General features: G+C 49.2%; 1 protein-coding gene and 1 long non-coding RNA gene across 2 annotated transcripts in view; one reads left to right on the top strand and one right to left on the bottom strand.

Moving 5' to 3' along the window:
• Positions 1–15,656, top strand: part of LOC310726363 (uncharacterized protein) — a 336,210-nt gene that overhangs the window by 293,169 nt on the left and 27,385 nt on the right. The window lies entirely within an intron of this gene.
• LOC310726660 lies at positions 10,192–11,657 on the bottom strand. The gene is made up of 4 exons (XR_014533802.1): positions 11,572–11,657; positions 11,311–11,419; positions 10,748–11,134; positions 10,192–10,387 (listed from the first exon to the last, which is right to left on the bottom strand). It is a non-coding gene; the product is annotated as an uncharacterized lncRNA (long non-coding RNA).

Raw genomic sequence — 15,656 nt, 5'->3', positions numbered from 1 at the left:
GGCCAATACTGCTCCCAGGCCAAGGTTACTAGCATCGGTGTACAGAACAAAAGGCTGGGTAAAGTCTGCATATGCCAAGATCGGAGCCTGTAATAACTCCTGCTTGAGCCTCTGAAAGGCCACGTCACAGGTGGAATCCCAAGCAACAGGAGGGGACCCACGACCGCGGGGACGGCCTGAACCCGCCAGAAGCTGATTTAACGGTTTGGCGATCTTGGAGAAGTCTTTAATAAATCGCCGATAATATCCTACAAAGCCCAGGAAGGATCTCACTTGCCGCACTGTCTTAGGTGCACTCTATCCTTGGACAGCTGATACTTTTTCGGGGTCCACAGAGACTCCAGAGGCACCCACGCAGTGGCCCAGAAATTTCACTTCCTTGCGAAACAGTTGGCATTTGTCCGGCTGTAGCTTCAGTCCGTACTTCTCCATCGCCTGGAACACCTGTTCTAAATGTTGGAGATGGGATTCAAAGTCCGGGGAGTACACAATGACATCGTCTAGGTATACTAACGTAGTGTCCACCAGCTGGCCGCCCAGACACCGCTGCATCAGTTGTTGGAAAGTGGCTGGGGCGTTGCAAAGGCCAAAGGGCATCCGGTCCCACTCAAAGAGCCCAAAGGGAGTAGTAAACGCGGTCTTTTCTCTATCTCCCTCCTCCACCTGCACCTGCCAATATCTGCTGGCCAGATCTAAGGTGGAATACCAGGTGGCTTGAGTCAGGCTGGTGAGAGAATCCTCGATCCGCGGCAGCGGAAAGGCATCCTTCTTGGTCACTTGGTTCAGTCTACGGTAATCTACACAGAACCTCCAAGCTCCGGTCTTCTTTCGTACCAAGACGATAGGGGCCGCCCAAAAGCTGCTGCTCTCAAGAATGATCCCCTTCTCCAGCATCCCCCGCAACAGGGTACGAACCTCGGAGTAAAGAGTGGGTGGCACCGGACGATATCTTTCTCTGCTTGGTGTAGCAGCACCAGTAGGAATCTGATGTTTCACAGCGTCAGTACGGCCATAGTCTTCATCGTGTGTAGAGAATAGGTGCTGCCACTTCGCCAAGAATGCCTGAAGCTGTTGCGTCTGCCTCTCTTCCAGCCCCTCTCCCTGCAGGGATTCCCCTAAAAGATGGGCCGGCATACCCTCCCTCGAGGAGTCCATGGGCTGATCCACTCGCGTCAGGGCCACCTCGACCACTGTAGAGCTCACTTGACAGAAGTTAACTCCTCCACCATCCCTCACTTGCTGGGGGCCCACCGAGGTCACTCGGGCCAATCGTTGATGGCGATACAAGTTAACCGGATAAGGATGTACATTCCGTATCCTCACGACGACTCGGCCCCGCCGAACAGCGGCCAAACCTCGAGCCACCTCCACCACTTGACATTCCAAATAGGGCTCCACGAGCACCCAATCTTCTGGTCCAAACGTCCGAGCGGGCAACCGAGCCCAAATCACAGCCTCACTCCGGGCCGGGACAGAAAGAGCATATCGACAAGTAACCCGGCCTGTGCCTTCACGATCTTCTTGGGAACTGGCCGTATGAACCCGGCGACAATCTGCAACAATACGTTCCCACTCACGTTTCTCGGCTGGCGGGGCAGTTCGAATAGGCCTGGTTTGGAACAGTTCCTCCCAACACTCTGAAATGACATTCATGCCCAAAAGGGCTCGATGCGTCCCCAAACAAGGGTCCCGGACGACCACAACTCCTTTCTGTGGTACCGTAATCCCATGAATCTCCAAGTCCGTGACCAGGTATCCAACATAAGGAATGTCTAGACCGTTTGCTCCTCGCAAGGTGAGCCAAGGGGCCTCCGCCTCCTGTAAACATCGAGCATTGAACAGTTCTTTAGACAAACTCTCGGAGAATAGAGTAACTTGGGACCCGGTATCCACTAGACATCGGACCTTGATGCCGTTCACCTGAATCTCCACAGTGGGGCAGCGTCCAACTAGGTGGTCTCTAGGGACAGTGGACAAAGAAGGGTCAATCAAAGGGGTCCCGACCACTTGACCCACAGTGGCCGGTAACTCTAAAAATCCCCCTGCGAACCCCGGCAAGAACCGCACTGGCGACTATAGTGTCCCGGCTCTCCACAGCCATTACAAATCGGGCGACCCTGCGCGTCCCATTGGAATCTGGGGCCAGCAGACCGAATTGGACGCCTTCCCGGGTCTCGACTCCCGTCCGAGTAAGAACGCTCTCGAAGCAAGGGCAGCGGATTTGGCCGCTCCCGGCGAAACTCCTCCAGAAAGGTCTTGGACAACTCGGTCATTTGTTCCCGCACCTCCTTCATGAGTTCTGCACGTAGGGCCTGCTTCCAATCGGACGGCCCAGGAAGAGTGGAATCGATCGTTCGACTGGCGGCCATACAAACGGAGGGGTCCGCCGTCTCCGCATGATCCGTCTCCAAAGCCAGGGCCTCCCTTCGCAAATCCTCGAACGTCAGCTCAGGATCTCGGCGGAGCTGTACACGCAAGCTCTGACGGACGGGGCCCTCCCGGAGACCCAGGAGAAATTGGTCTCGCAACAAGGTCTCTTCACCACCCAGGCCATGGTCATGCCTCTCTTTCAGCCTAGTAAACTGCTCCCGCAATCGTAGAGCAAAGGCCCGTAAGGTTTGCTTGGGTCCTTGTTTGCAGTTAAAGAACTGAGTCCGGAGGACCGCCACTGAAGTGGCATCACCATACCGCCCGGTCAAGAAGTTATACACAGCTTGGGCCGTCGCTCGAGTCGCTTCTGGTGCGGCCCGCACTTCTCTCCTGGCTTCTCCTTCAAGTGAATTCAAAACGAACTGTAACCTCTGTGGGGCACTCAATCCCTGGAGTCCCGCCAGATACTCAACCTGAGCCTTCCACTCTGATAAGCTCAATTCCGAGCCGGGTCCTCCATATCGTTGGGCCCAAGGGGCTCCCATAAAGATGGGCATAACTTGGGGCCGGGCCGCAGGCAATTCTTCGTCTGCCATAAGGGATCTCTGGTCGCTCAACTCGAGGTGGAATCCTGCCGACTACGCCAAAATCTGTCACAGGCCGGGGTGGCCTTCCCTCCCCTTCACAACGTACCACCTCGAGGAGTTACCCAGAGACACCAACAGACCAGACAAGGTAATTAACATCAAAAACTTGTATTTTATTTAGTTAAAATAAGTCCAATCTCAAACTTAAATCCACCGACTGATCCTCCTCTCTCTTCCACCGGGTTGCGTGGGAGGTTCGCACAACGATCCCTCTTCAAACGGACAGAAGCAAACGATGGAGCAGACACTGGTAAGGGTTCAGACAACAGTTCCTCTTCGGCCGGAAGTAAGTAATGGAACAAGCACTGATAAGGATTCGCACAGCAACTCCTCTTCGGCCAAAGATGAGTAAGGGAGCAGACACAGGTAAGGATCCGCACAGCAGCTCCTCTTCAACCGGAGATAGGGGTTGCGGCAGGCACTGGTAGGAAATTGACAACAAGGGAAAGGGTTACTCTTCTCACAGGACAGCATCAATCATTTAAGTGTTACCTCTTTTTGGGATAGGGGGAAGGATCGGGCAGGGGGTCATCTGACGCAATACAATAGTCCGTCGTAGATGGCAACTGGGGAGCTCTCTCGTTCCCTCCACGGGACGCACCCGCTAGCTGGGGGCCACTCCCCTTCCACAAGCCGACGGCCGTTGAAATACAGCGACGGACAGTAACTTCCTCACAGAACAGTAGTGGCAGCATCCAATGGCAGAGGACCGTTTCTCTATGTTCTCAGACCAACCGTGGTAAATACAGGATTTGACAATCAACAACTAGATTTCCTTACCACAGGGCAGTGATGGCAGCATGCAATAGCAGAGGGCAATTTCTCTATGTTCACAGAACCACAGTGGTGAGTACAGGTTTCAACGGTCAACAACTGGGTCTTCTTTCCACAGGGCAGTAGGAGCAACATTCAATGGCGAAGGACAGTTTCCCTAGGTTCACAGAACAACAGTGGTGAGTACAGGATTTGACAATCAATAACTAGATCTTCTTACCACAGAGCAGTGATGGCAGCATTCAATGGTGAAGGACAGTTTCACTAGGTTCACAGAACAACAGTGGTGAGTACAGGATTCGACAGTCAACAACTGGGTCTTCTTACCACAGAACAGCAATGCATAGATCTCTCATAAATCCTTTTCAACTCAGACAGAATAGAGCTGCATTCCTGTACAGCATATGCTCAACACACAGCAGTTAATTAATTTCAGTTTGACCTTCAGAGCCCACAAGTAGCCAACTGGAGAACGGGCAGACACAAAATTACAGTTTCCACACCAGTGCACAATTCAGTCACTTCAAATGATCACACGTGTTCACTTCACATTAGGCACTGCAACTCACATCAACTCACAGTGAATAGGGTCTCCTCTCGTGGTCCCGGCCGACTCTCTCCGCTCAACTGACAAACTGTACATCCAAGCTGTGTAGGTGGTTGACTATGGGAACACAACTGACATTGAAAGGCTTCACAACAGAACTCACTGAACGCCGGGGCGGCTTCACCACATCATAGCAGGTAGCAGGCACTACAGGCATTTACTTCCTAATAGGACTGGCAGACAACAATTATCTGTTCGATGAGATAACGCAGTTCAATCATACCACTGCTCTCCAGCTCTTCCTTCTCTGCATACAGTCTTTCCCGTCCGTTAATGATCTGCGCTCTCGTGTACTGCTCGACGGGATCAACAGATCAACAACCAAAGATTTCCTCCAGTCTGCATCAACCCCAAAGATTTCGCTCCAAAGTTTCTTCTGCTGCTGCACATCAACCGGATCCTTTTATAATCCCCCTCACAAATCCATACCCCGCGTGGCCCAATCTCTGCTCATTGCCCAGCTGCCACTCATTCCCTCATTAGCAAGCTCCGTCAGCCTGTTTACACGGAAAAAACCCGGAACTGTTCTGGTGTTACATTAAACTCGCTCCCACCGGAAACAAGAATGGGGAGGAACAGTTCCGCTTATTTGTCACCCCGTGACATCCTCCCCCACCAATCCGTTCTAGACCCTAGAACGAGGCCCAGGGACCCAGTCTCCATATCTCACAGGGGGCTGCCCTCTGTTGTCCCGTTGGGAACGTCTTGGTGGCGAGGCGGGGTCTTCCCCTCTTGGTTCGACATTCAGGCCCCTTGGAACCACTGCCCAACCTACTAAGGGTGGCCTAGGTGCCACCGGGACAGTCGGAGCTTCTACCGTAGGCTTTGGATAGTTCGGACAGGGGCGGATTAAATTCCGATGTATCACCCGCTCCGGGCCTGACTTTCCCTCAGGGCGGATGGTATAAACCGGCTGGTCGGGACGTTGTTGACTTTGTACCACATAAGGCAGGGCCTCCCACCGATCACTCAGTTTGCCCTTTCCTTGGCGTCGATTGTCCCGTACCAAAACTCTCTCCCCGGGCAATAACGGAGCCTCTCGGGCCGTCCGGTCATACAGCCGCTTGTTCTTAGCAGAGGCTATGTTGATTCGATCAGTGACCCGTTCGTACGCCGAGTGGAGTCGCTGATGATGTCTGCCTACCCAATCCGTCAGACTCAGATCTTCTCCAACCCCAGCCGTTCCAAGTAGTAGATCTGTGGGGAGACGCACATGTCTCCCAAACATCAGGTAAGTTGGAGCATAACCAGTGGTGCTATGCACACTATTGTTATAGGCCTGTACCAGCACGGGAAGACTATCGACCCAATTACTCTGATGATCCGTATCCAACGTCCCCAATAGGCCCAGCAACGTCTGGTTGAACCGCTCACACCCTCCGTTTCCCTGGGGGTGATATGGCATGGTATGCGTCTTTTTACACCCATAGAGCTGGCACAACTCCCGTACAACCTTAGATTCGAAGTTTGGCCCTTGATCCGAGTGAAGAGTCTCTGGACACCCAAACGGCTGGAATACGATCTTCCACAGGGCATTTGCAGTAGTGGTGGCAGTCTGGTCTAAGGTAGGAATGGCCCAAGCATATTTTGTGAACAGGTCAGTTACCACTAGAATGTTCTGGAAGCGATCCATCGGTCGACCCAACGTCAAGTAATCCATGGCCACAATGTGCAAAGGGGCCCTGGCTCGTATGGGGACCAATAGGGCTCGCACCCCTTTCCTCGTCTTGAAGAGTGTGCAGCGTGTGCATTTCTGGATGAACAAGTTCACAGATGCCTCCATCCCTGGCCAATAGAAATTTCTCCGCAACAAAGACACCGTCCTCTCTTTCCCTTGATGTCCTAACTGGGTATGGTAAGCCCATAAAAGGGCTTGAACCTGCCCTTCAGGTACCACCACCTGGCCTACAGTTTCACCCAGCACGGGGTCTTGGATGGATCGGCAAACCACCCCCTCTCTCAGATAGAGCCTCTCCCACTGCCCAAGGAGTTTCTTCACTACCCATGTCTGGGCTCGACGCTCCACCACCTCCGGCCATAACCCCTGCGTCAGCCAGGACCGTATCTTCATCAACTCAGCATCTCCCTCCTGCCTTTCCTTCCACTGCTGCGGATCCCAGCCCCAACTAACGGGGACTGTCTCTTGCTGGAGCCCAGGTGCTTCCACACATCCCACCATAAGCCCCTCTTCACATGCCTCCAGCGGCTCGAACGGACAACTTTCGGCCTCAGGGAGTCTAGACAACACATCAGCATTAATGTGCTCCCGGCCCGGTCGATACTGGAGTTGGTAGTCATAATTAGCCAGTTGCGCTACCCACCGTTGTTCAACTGCCCCCAACTTAGCTGTTCGTAAGTGGACCAAAGGGTTGTTATCAGTTATTACGAGTACCTTGGCTCCCCACAGGTAATCCTTAAATTTCTCGCTCATGGCCCACTTCATAGCAAACAACTCAAGTTTAAATGAACTGTAATTGGAATCATTTCATTTGGCGGGGTAAAGACTTCGGCTTGCGTAGGCGATGACCCGCTCCACTCCCTGTTGCCGCTGGGCCAATACTGCTCCCAGGCCAAGGTTACTAGCATCGGTGTACAGAACAAAAGGCTGGGTAAAGTCTGCATATGCCAAGATCGGAGCCTGTAATAACTCCTGCTTGAGCCTCTGAAAGGCCACGTCACAGGTGGAATCCCAAGCAACAGGAGGGGACCCACGACCGCGGGGACGGCCTGAACCCGCCAGAAGCTGATTTAACGGTTTGGCGATCTTGGAGAAGTCTTTAATAAATCGCCGATAATATCCTACAAAGCCCAGGAAGGATCTCACTTGCCGCACTGTCTTAGGTGCACTCTATCCTTGGACAGCTGATACTTTTTCGGGGTCCACAGAGACTCCAGAGGCACCCACGCAGTGGCCCAGAAATTTCACTTCCTTGCGAAACAGTTGGCATTTGTCCGGCTGTAGCTTCAGTCCGTACTTCTCCATCGCCTGGAACACCGGTTCTAAATGTTGGAGATGGGATTCAAAGTCCGGGGAGTACACAATGACATCGTCTAGGTATACTAACGTAGTGTCCACCAGCTGGCCGCCCAGACACCGCTGCATCAGTTGTTGGAAAGTGGCTGGGGCGTTGCAAAGGCCAAAGGGCATCCGGTCCCACTCAAAGAGCCCAAAGGGAGTAGTAAACGCGGTCTTTTCTCTATCTCCCTCCTCCACCTGCACCTGCCAATATCTGCTGGCCAGATCTAAGGTGGAATACCAGGTGGCTTGAGTCAGGCTGGTGAGAGAATCCTCGATCCGCGGCAGCGGAAAGGCATCCTTCTTGGTCACTTGGTTCAGTCTACGGTAATCTACACAGAACCTCCAAGCTCCGGTCTTCTTTCGTACCAAGACGATAGGGGCCGCCCAAGGGCTGCTGCTCTCAAGAATGATCCCCTTTTCCAGCATCCCCCGCAACAGGGTACGAACCTCGGAGTAAAGAGTGGGTGGCACCGGACGATATCTTTCTCTGCTTGGTGTAGCAGCACCAGTAGGAATCTGATGTTTCACAGCGTCAGTACGGCCATAGTCTTCATCGTGTGTAGAGAATAGGTGCTGCCACTTCGCCAAGAATGCCTGAAGCTGTTGCGTCTGCCTCTCTTCCAGCCCCTCTCCCTGCAGGGATTCCCCTAAAAGATGGGCCGGCATACCCTCCCTCGAGGAGTCCATGGGCTGATCCACTCGCGTCAGGGCCACCTCGACCACTGTAGAGCTCACTTGACAGAAGTTAACTCCTCCACCATCCCTCACTTGCTGGGGGCCCACCGAGGTCACTCGGGCCAATCGTTGATGGCGATACAAGTTAACCGGATAAGGATGTACATTCCGTATCCTCACGACGACTCGGCCCCGCCGAACAGCGGCCAAACCTCGAGCCACCTCCACCACTTGACATTCCAAATAGGGCTCCACGAGCACCCAATCTTCTGGTCCAAACGTCCGAGCGGGCAACCGAGCCCAAATCACAGCCTCACTCCGGGCCGGGACAGAAAGAGCATATCGACAAGTAACCCGGCCTGTGCCTTCACGATCTTCTTGGGAACTGGCCGTATGAACCCGGCGACAATCTGCAACAATACGTTCCCACTCACGTTTCTCGGCTGGCGGGGCAGTTCGAATAGGCCTGGTTTGGAACAGTTCCTCCCAACACTCTGAAATGACATTCATGCCCAAAAGGGCTCGATGCGTCCCCAAACAAGGGTCCCGGACGACCACAACTCCTTTCTGTGGTACCGTAATCCCATGAATCTCCAAGTCCGTGACCAGGTATCCAACATAAGGAATGTCTAGACCGTTTGCTCCTCGCAAGGTGAGCCAAGGGGCCTCCGCCTCCTGTAAACATCGAGCATTGAACAGTTCTTTAGACAAACTCTCGGAGAATAGAGTAACTTGGCACCCGGTATCCACTAGACATCGGACCTTGATGCCGTTCACCTGAATCTCCACAGTGGGGCAGCGTCCAACTAGGTGGTCTCTAGGGACAGTGGACAAAGAAGGGTCAATCAAAGGGGTCCCGACCACTTGACCCACAGTGGCCGGTAACTCTAAAAATCCCCCTGCGAACCCCGGCAAGAACCGCACTGGCGACTATAGTGTCCCGGCTCTCCACAGCCATTACAAATCGGGCGACCCTGCGCGTCCCATTGGAATCTGGGGCCAGCAGACCGAATTGGACGCCTTCCCGGGTCTCGACTCCCGTCCGAGTAAGAACGCTCTCGAAGCAAGGGCAGCGGATTTGGCCGCTCCCGGCGAAACTCCTCCAGAAAGGTCTTGGACAACTCGGTCATTTGTTCCCGCACCTCCTTCATGAGTTCTGCACGTAGGGCCTGCTTCCAATCGGACGGCCCAGGAAGAGTGGAATCGATCGTTCGACTGGCGGCCATACAAACGGAGGGGTCCGCCGTCTCCGCATGATCCGTCTCCAAAGCCAGGGCCTCCCTTCGCAAATCCTCGAACGTCAGCTCAGGATCTCGGCGGAGCTGTACACGCAAGCTCTGACGGACGGGGCCCTCCCGGAGACCCAGGAGAAATTGGTCTCGCAACAAGGTCTCTTCACCACCCAGGCCATGGTCATGCCTCTCTTTCAGCCTAGTAAACTGCTCCCGCAATCGTAGAGCAAAGGCCCGTAAGGTTTGCTTGGGTCCTTGTTTGCAGTTAAAGAACTGAGTCCGGAGGACCGCCACTGAAGTGGCATCACCATACCGCCCGGTCAAGAAGTTATACACAGCTTGGGCCGTCGCTCGAGTCGCTTCTGGTGCGGCCCGCACTTCTCTCCTGGCTTCTCCTTCAAGTGAATTCAAAACAAACTGTAACCTCTGTGGGGCACTCAATCCCTGGAGTCCCGCCAGATACTCAACCTGAGCCTTCCACTCCGATAAGCTCAATTCCGAGCCGGGTCCTCCATATCGTTGGGCCCAAGGGGCTCCCATAAAGATGGGCATAACTTGGGGCCGGGCCGCAGGCAATTCTTCGTCTGCCATAAGGGATCTCTGGTCGCTCAACTCGAGGTGGAATCCTGCCGACTACGCCAAAATCTGTCACAGGCCGGGGTGGCCTTCCCTCCCCTTCACAACGTACCACCTCGAGGAGTTACCCAGAGACACCAACAGACCAGACAAGGTAATTAACATCAAAAACTTGTATTTTATTTAGTTAAAATAAGTCCAATCTCAAACTTAAATCCACCGACTGATCCTCCTCTCTCTTCCACCGGGTTGCGTGGGAGGTTCGCACAACGATCCCTCTTCAAACGGACAGAAGCAAACGATGGAGCAGACACTGGTAAGGGTTCAGACAACAGTTCCTCTTCGGCCGGAAGTAAGTAATGGAACAAGCACTGATAAGGATTCGCACAGCAACTCCTCTTCGGCCAAAGATGAGTAAGGGAGCAGACACAGGTAAGGATCCGCACAGCGGCTCCTCTTCAACCGGAGATAGGGGTTGCGGCAGGCACTGGTAGGAAATTGACAACAAGGGAAAGGGTTACTCTTCTCACAGGACAGCATCAATCATTTAAGTGTTACCTCTTTTTGGGATAGGGGGGAAGGATCGGGCAGGGGGTCATCTGACGCAATACAATAGTCCGTCGTAGATGGCAACTGGGGAGCTCTCTCGTTCCCTCCACGGGACGCACCCGCTAGCTGGGGGCCACTCCCCTTCCACAAGCCGACGGCCGTTGAAATACAGCGACGGACAGTAACTTCCTCACAGAACAGTAGTGGCAGAATCCAATGGCAGAGGACCGTTTCTCTATGTTCTCAGAACAACCGTGGTAAATACAGGATTTGACAATCAACAACTAGATTTCCTTACCACAGGGCAGTGATGGCAGCATGCAATAGCAGAGGGCAATTTCTCTATGTTCACAGAACCACAGTGGTGAGTACAGGTTTCAACGGTCAACAACTGGGTCTTCTTTCCACAGGGCAGTAGTAGCAACATTCAATGGCGAAGGACAGTTTCCCTAGGTTCACAGAACAACAGTGGTGAGTACAGGATTTGACAATCAATAACTAGATCTTCTTACCACAGAGCAGTGATGGCAGCATTCAATGGCGAAGGACAGTTTCACTAGGTTCACAGAACAACAGTGGTGAGTACAGGATTCGACAGTCAACAACTGGGTCTTCTTACCACAGAACAGCAATGCATAGATCTCTCATAAATCCTCTTCAACTCAGACAGAATAGAGCTGCATTCCTGTACAGCATATGCTCAACACACAGCAGTTAATTAATTTCAGTTTGACCTTTAGAGCCCACAAGTAGCCAACTGGAGAACGGGCAGACACAAAATTACAGTTTCCACACCAGTGCACAATTCAGTCACTTCAAATGATCACACGTGTTCACTTCACATTAGGCACTGCAACTCACATCAACTCACAGTGAATAGGGTCTCCTCTCGTGGTCCCGGCCGACTCTCTCCGCTCAACTGACAAACTGTACATCCAAGCTGTGTAGGTGGTTGACTATGGGAACACAACTGACATTGAAAGGCTTCACAACAGAACTCCCTGAACGCCGGGGCGGCTTCACCACATCATAGCAGGTAGCAGGCACTACAGGCATTTACATCCTAATAGGACTGGCAGACAACACTTATCTGTTCGATGAGATAACGCAGTTCAATCATACCACTGCTCTCCAGCTCTTCCTTCTCTGCATACAGTCTTTCCCGTCCGTTAACGATCTGCGCTCTCGTGTACTGCTCGACGGGATCAACAACCAAAGATTTCCTCCAGTCTGCATCAGCCCCAAAGATTTCGCTCCAAAGTTTCTTCTGCTGCTGCACATCAACCGGATCCTTTTATAATCCCCCTCACAAATCCATACCCCGCGTGGCCCAATCTCTGCTCATTGCCCAGCTGCCACTCATTCCCTCATTAGCAAGCTCCGTCAGCCTGTTTACACGGAAAAAACCCGGAACTGTTCTGGTGTTACATTAAACTCGCTCCCACCGGAAACAAGAATGGGGAGGAACAGTTCCGCTTATTTGTCACCCCGTGACATGATCATATTTTCTTGACCTTGTGAGAACTCTGGCTGCTGCATTCTGGACTAACTGAAGCTTGTCTATTAATGATGCAGGACATCCACCTAGTAACGCATTACAGTAGTCTATTCTGGAGGTCATAAACGCATGGACGAGCTTCTCTACATCAGATATAGACAACATGTTTCTTAACTTAGAAATATTTCTAAGGTGAAAGAAGGCTGTTTTTGTAACTTGGTTGATATGATAATTGAAAGACAAGTTGCTGTCTAAAATAACTCCCAGGTCTTTTACCGTTGAATTAGTGGTTACAGAACATCCGTCTAAATGCAGGTTAAGATGCTGGAGCTTCTGTATACTAGTTTTTGGGCCGATGAGCAAAATCTCAGTCTTATCAGAATTTAAAAGTAGAAATTTATAGGTCATCCAATCTCTTATTTCCTTAACATACTCAGTTATCCGAGTTAATTGAGCTGTATCGCCTGGTTTAGATGAAATATATAGCTGAGTATCATCAGCATAACAATGGAAGCTAATTCCATGAATTCTAATAATATTTCCTAACGGAAGCATGTATATTGTGAAAAGCAGGGGTCCTAGAACTGAACCTTGCGGCACGCCATAATTTACTTGCATTAGCCTGGATAGCTTTCCATTTAAATCTACGAAATGGTAACGATCAGACAGGTAGGATTTAAACCAGCTTAATGCCTGTCCCTGAATGCCGATGTAATTCTGTAAGCGATCAAGGAGAAGATCATGGTCTATAGTGTCGAATGCAGCACTAAGATCTAGTAGAACCAACAGCGAGATGAAGCCTTGTTCTGAAGCTAAAAACAGGTCATTAGTGATTTTAATTAGAGCAGTTTCTGTGCTATGATGGGGCCTAAAACCTGACTGAAATTCTTCAAAGATAATGTTCTCTTGCAGGTAGGAACATAACTGGGCAGCGACAATCTTTTCTAAAATCTTAGACATAAATAGGAGATTTGAAATTGGTCTGTAATTCGATAGCGTGTTTGGATCCAGATTAGGTTTTTTAATGAGGGGCTTAATAACTGCTAACTTGAAAGATTTAGGGACATGTCCCAACGATAGTGAAGAGTTAATAATATTCAGAAGAGGTTCACCAGTTGTATATAACACTTCCTTCAGTAATTTAGTAGGAATTGGATCTAACTGACACGTTGTCGATTTAGCTTTGGCAATAACATTATACAGCTCTTCCTGTCCTATACATGTAAAACAGTGGAGTTGTGGAGTTGAAGGTAACACTGTCTCAGGAGATGGTGTCAGAGGTTGAACTGCCACAATTGTTTTTCTAATGTTATCTATTTTTTCAGTGAAGAAATTCATAAAGTCCTCACTACTAAACTGTGATGGAACACAATTTTCAGAGCCCTGATTTGTAGTTAGTTTAGCTACAGTACTGAAAAGAAACCTGGGATTGCTTTTGCTGTTTTCTATGAGTTTGCTCAGGTGTTCAGCTCTAGCAGCTTTTAGCGCCTGTCTGTAGCTGAGCATCCCGTCTTTATACGCAATTCTAAATACCTCCAATTTAGTTTTCCTCCATTTTCTCTCCAGATTACGTGTTGTTCTCTTGAGGGCATGCGCATGACTATTATACCAAGGTGCAGGTGTTTGTTCTCTAACCTTTTTTAACCGGATGGGGGCAACGGTGTCTAATGTGCTAGTGAGGACAAGGTTTATGTTGTTAGTTATTTCATCAAGATTATTATCAGTTATGGGTTTAGTGAGAAATTGAGATAAATCAGGCAGGTTATTTATGAATCTGTCCTTAGTGGTTGGAACAATAGTCCTACCAGGTCGATAACGTGGTGAAACACGGCTAATCTGTTCTACTGGTAGTGTGTGCAGTATAAGGTAATGGTCTGTGATGTCATCACTCTGAGGTAAAATATCTATATCAGTGACGTCTGCTCCGTGGGATATTATTAAGTCTAGTGTGGTTAAAATGGTGAGTTGGTCTGGTGACGTTTTGTTTAACCCCAAAAGAGTTTAATAAGTCAACAAATGATAATCCTAGAGCATCGTTTACATCATCTACATGAATATTAAAATCTCCTACAAGCAGCACTTTATCAAAATTGATCAAGAGATCGGATAGAAAACAAGCAAACTCTTGAAAAAAAATCAGCGTAGGGCCCTGGGGGTCTGTACACGGTGACCAGAGCGAGTTTTCTATGCATGTCTGAAAGTATAACTTTAAGAACGAGGACTTCAAATGATTTAAAGCTGAATCCTAATCTCTGACTAACATTAAGAGAGGCACTATAAATGGTTGCTACACCCCCCCCACGACCAGTCTGACGGGGCTCATGCTTATAAACATATCCTGACGGTGTCGACTCGTTTAGACCCATATAATCACCTGGTTTAATCCAGGTCTCAGTGGGACAAAGTGCTGAGAGATTATTCTCTGTGATAATCTCATTTACAATCAGTGCTTTGGGTGCAAGTGATCTTATGTTTAAAAGACCAAACTTTAGAACTTTTTGGTGTTTGCTTATCTGGCATTTTTCAGTTTTAACTGCAATAAGATTATTTCTGGATCTTGTGTATTTAATTCTTGGTTTTACTACACGAGGAATAGATACGGTTTCTATAAACTGGGCTGTGTGTGAACTTTGTTAATAATTATTTGGTTGTATTCGTGTTCTTATAGTTGAAGATTTCCTGATGTCTTACCAGTCAGATGGTGTGAAGTATCCTAGAGATGTTATCTGATAGCACTGCTGCTCCAACTCTGCTGGGGTGCAGGCCATCAGGGCGGAAGAAAATGACATTGAATAATAATAATAGATGTGAAAAATAAGACAGGTAGGACAGGCAGCACATCAGGCCACAGGGAAGAAGTGAGAATATAAAAAAACAAATACAAACACCCAATAAATACTGTATCACTGCAACCTTCACTCAATCCAGCAATATAAAATATATATGAAAGGAATTCAAAAGCAATTAAAATCATGCAATAGTTTACACATTTAATATTTTTTTAGTGTAGAGCAGAGATGCCCAAACTAGGGTCCGCAGGCCAAAGTTGGCCGCTGGTGATTTGGCCCATCATGTCATATACAGTATGATAAAAGGATAAAAAACAGTAAGGGGATTCCATTGCCACATAGATTCATAACTAAGTTACCATAACTTTTTTGTTTTACTTTTTAACCTGCAAAAAAATTGCAGTACCTTTTTCTGTGAGCAAACTTTCAGTCAAAACTTTTGAATATAAGGACCAGCTTCATGTCTCTCATTAGAGGTCACTGATATTGCAGTCATACGGCTTTATTGTTTATAGCTTGAATCATTGTTTTAAACTCTTTATTACTGTTCATGGAATTGTTTCTATGTTTGCATTGTGCTGTGATTCATTGAACTAGAAAGTGCAGAAAATAAAACTACATTAGCTGAGCTGTTTTCTATTTATTTATTATTTAATATCTAATTATAATGAATTGATAAATGTAGGGGAATCATGGCAACTTTTATTATAATAATCATTTTGACCCACAGTCCTCAATCAAGTTTGATTTTTTAGCACTTCATAAGAAAAAGATGAGGTGTAGTCACATCAGTTCTGACATCAGGTTGGGTAACAATCCATTATTTTAAAGATTTCATTAAAATCAGTGGTAAATGATGATAATACAGTTTAGAATATGCTGGTAATAATGAAGGCTTTGATTTTAATATGCAGCATTTA

This window comes from Silurus aristotelis, assembly GCF_946808225.1.
Source record: "Silurus aristotelis genome assembly, chromosome: 5".
Classification (NCBI taxonomy): Eukaryota; Metazoa; Chordata; class Actinopteri; order Siluriformes; family Siluridae; genus Silurus; species Silurus aristotelis.
Note: the sequence above shows the minus strand (reverse complement) of the source record. Positions and strands in the feature narration are given on the sequence as shown.